The sequence below is a fragment of the Acyrthosiphon pisum genome, chromosome X (genome assembly GCF_005508785.2).
Source record: "Acyrthosiphon pisum isolate AL4f chromosome X, pea_aphid_22Mar2018_4r6ur, whole genome shotgun sequence".
In the NCBI taxonomy this organism is placed as follows: Eukaryota; Metazoa; Arthropoda; class Insecta; order Hemiptera; family Aphididae; genus Acyrthosiphon; species Acyrthosiphon pisum.
This window is the reverse complement of record NC_042493.1, coordinates 20319696-20323910: the sequence shown is the minus strand read 5'-3', so window position 1 is coordinate 20323910 and position 4215 is coordinate 20319696.

Sequence of the window (4215 nt, the reverse complement as noted above, 5' to 3'; positions counted from 1 at the left end):
TTATGATATGATTAATTTGGAAATTTATTATATGTACCTTATATAGATCAATTTTTTTAAAAATACAATAAGACTATAATATAATATTATGTCTTATACCTAGACTGACATACCGTCTCCGCTCAGAATCGTTTTTCTTATACAATGATATTATATCATTGAATTCAAATTTAATACCATCCATTATACAGTGGCCCACTTGTAACCTACTGTACAGCAGAGCGACATCCACTTACCCACCTTTTTTATAGTGATACTATCAGTTCTACATGGTCTGATAAAATAAGCTATATTTGAACTTTGAGGAACATGTTGGCAATCAAGATATTCTTTATCATTATTTTCAAAATTAAAGTCACTAATAGTTTATTCTTCTTCTTCTGAATTTGACTCTACAGAAATCTGGTCAACAGGGTCATCACATTCTTTATCTTTATTTTCCAACGTAATGTCACTTATGGTTTCTTCTGCTTTTGAACTCAATTCAATCTGGTGAAAAGTGTCATCATATTCTTTATCATTATTTCCAAAACTAAGGTCACGTTCTTATTAACCCTAGATAGATTCGTAGCTAGTCGTGGCCTACCGTCGTCGATCTATTCGGATTGTGGCACCAACTTTGTTGGTGCGGCCAGGCAGCTGCGTCAATTGGTCAATAATCCGGATGGTAGAGATCAGTTGTCAAGTCATATTGAGTGCGAATGGCATTTCAACCCTCCTGGTTCTCCCCATTTTGGAGGAATTTGGAAGCGGCCATTAAATCGGCAAAGTCATTGCTTGTTCGCGTCATGAATTCTCAGGTTTCGACTCTGGAAGAGTTCACGACAGTGTTGTGTGGGGTAGAGGCGGCCTTGAATTCGCACCCTCTAGTACCCTCATCATATGATCCAAATGATTTGGAATGTTTAACACCCGGTCATTTTCTGATTGGTCACCCTCTGTTATCAATCCCAGAATCTGTCAGTACCAATACGCAAGTTGGACTGCAGACTCGCTGGAAGCTTCTCCAGCAGTCTGTCCAGTTCTTCTGGCGACGTTGGTCTCGGGAATATTTGAACACCGTCCAAGCTCGTGGTAGATGTACGAAGCCTGATACCAATCTCGAAGTTGGTACTATGGTTATCGTCAAGGTTAATGATGCGCCTCCGCTATCGTGGCCTTTGGGTAGAATCATTGAAGTTTATCCAGGAACCGATAATGTGGTACGGGTAGCTAAGGTTATTACCAAATGGGGGGTGTTTACTAGACCCGTGACGAACTTAGTATCTCTCCCTACAGATCCGTAGATATTGAGATACCCTCTAGTCCCTGCTCCCTGTATCGATTCGCACTTTATATCCGTATGTTATTACTACGCTCATTATGTTAATAATAAATTGTCTTACCAGCCATCATCACGCCTGCTACTGGATTTCGCGTCGGCTGTTTTGCCTTGGGTACCGAGTGAGGTATGGTAATTCTTATTGTTTACCTTTTTTGTTATATTTTCAGGTATTAAGCTGTTATAATATTTGTATATTTAAAAAAAAAAATGTAACTAAAGACTTTGTTTGTGATATTAATTAACTTTTGTACTGTTAAAAAATTGTAATGCTATTTCAGCAATTGCTCTAGCCATTGTTAGTGTTATAAAATGTATTTATTTCCTTGCAAAAAAAAGACTGTTAATGATGTTGCCCCTTTGTAAAAACCCGATCATCGCTCTGGTCTGTTCAACTACTCCGTTTTACATGCTCATGCAACTACTCCGTTCTACTGCTCCGTTCTACATTCTCATGCAACTGCTCCGTTCAACTGCTCCGTTCAAGCAGTCACTTGCTTTGCCACCGGTAACATGGCTGATCGACGTCGGTTGCAAGTTCCGCAAACTTGCAAGGGGGAGTATGTTTGATCCGTTTGATAACGAGCTGCCGCCGTCGGTGGTCGCGCTGTGTTGGCCACCACGGTAACCGAGTTCATGGGCGCTAACGAGCGTTCGGGTGTATGTCGCACTCGAACGAGTAATGAGTACACAGTCAATGACGATAATGAAAAAGGTTTATTTGACAAAATAATTATTACACGATATGGAGCGTTACATGGTAGATGGAGAACAATTAGGAGTAATATTTGCAAATACTGATGCAATTGAAAAATATAGGGGAGAACTACTTCAGTCAATTACCATAGCAGGAGTAGATGGAACTTTTAAGACTGTTCCAAAAAATCCAACCGATTTGAGAAAGGGCTGCCTACTTACTTTTCACATAGTGTTCAGAAATGTGGTAAGTTAGGTTTTTTGTAAATAGATATTAATTGTGTATGCACTTCTTCTTCATCTGGCTCTTAATATTCTCTAAGTGTTCACCGCCATCCCTCCATCATGTGTATACATTTAAAAATTGTATATGATTGTTCTATTCAGTCTTTTCCAATGGTGTACGCATTGACCACAAGGATGACCCAGTCCACTTATGAGTCTTTACTCAGAATTGTACAACAAATTTTACCACTAAACTACAACCGACTTACTATAATAACTGATTATGAACGAGGTTTAATGAACGCTGTGAGGATAATATTTCCGCATACCAAGCTTCAGGGATGTTGGTTTCACTACTGCCAAGTGAGTAAAAATAAACTTATGCTCTGTAATTTTTAATGAATTGTTTTATTATTATTAATGTATTGGACTCAAATCAAATTATGTAGTCTGTTATCCGGTACTGTAAAAGAAGCATGCATAGTCTATTCGATCTATTCCAAACTACTGTCGAGGCGGCTACAGTTTTACGCATGGTAATATTATGATTAATTATTCTTGTTTTTGTTTCTTCTCCACTACATCCAACCATATTTTTCTGGGTCACCACCCGTCTTTTTCCCGTTGGCTTTTTGTCCTGTAGTTCTTTGTAACTTGTTATTATTTAATTTGACTAATATTAGTTTAACATTGTGTTTTTGGTTTTAGGTGTTAGCTCTACCCCACCTTCCTGCTGAAGCCCAAATAAATTGTCATTTTACCATGTTTGATGGGTTTCAAACAATTGTAGAATATGTCAACGGCCAACAGCCAGTAACTCGAGAGCGCTTACAACCATTTTTATTTGGCTACATACAGAACTTTTGGCTTACAGAAATAGGCGCTGTAAACATAAGTGTCTTGGGGTTAGAATTCTTAAGATATAACATAATAGATTAGTGTCATTTGTTGTAATTCGTTTTAGGTCAGAGATTCGTACCAACAATTATGTTGAATCATTTCACGCCACACTGCTGACACAAATTGGAAAACACCCCAATATCTGGGATTTCTTGCGTATATTAATTTCATTATAATATATTCATGTTTGTGAATACATGTGTTTGTGAATATGTATTTGTGATTCTATATGTGAATGGGTATCAATGGAATATAATATAAGGTAGGTATATCAGGTAGATACCTATTATATATTATACATACCAAATCAACAAGTAGAAAGGAATACCTATGAAGACTTGTGGATGCAGTGGTGCACTGATATGTTTATTACTTGATATAACTTTTTATAAATTAATGTCATACATGTGTATACAACATAATATAATACATTTTTTTTTTCATACGATGCTTAGTGTTCGGGAGTAGGCTGGAAGGCCTGATTCAGACATATGCTTGGCAGACTTTGTTATTGGGCACTCTTAAATTTCTGCTATGTCTGGTTGGGTGATGGTGTTATTTGTTGCACAGTTATTAATCAACTATAGCAACAATGTATTTAGATTCTTTGTATTAATTGAAGACTTACTGTTATTCTAGAGAAACTATTGATAATTGAAAACCAATATTATTTGGAAATAGACCAAGCTCGCAGGCATCTCCAGGTGATTCTCTAAACAAAATATATAGACATAATATATTAGTTATAAGATTAATATGATTTCAGATAAGATGTCATCTATCTAGAGTAGATAGATCAGAAGTCACCAGCAAAATACAAGGGTACATAAATCTGTTAAGTGCGAATGGAGATTTATTAACTTTTTTGAGGACAGCACGCCATCTGATGGATGGTTATTACAGAAAACAAGTTGACGCGGTCCCGCGCAATAGCTGTTTGAATTCAAACAGCCTTTGCGCGGAAGCCGCGCTGTGGTTCTCAAACAAAACCGCCAATCGACGACGGACGACGCCAGCGCGCGACACCCGCGCGAGGAACCGTCGGCCGGCCGTTCGGCGAACCGGATAAAAAC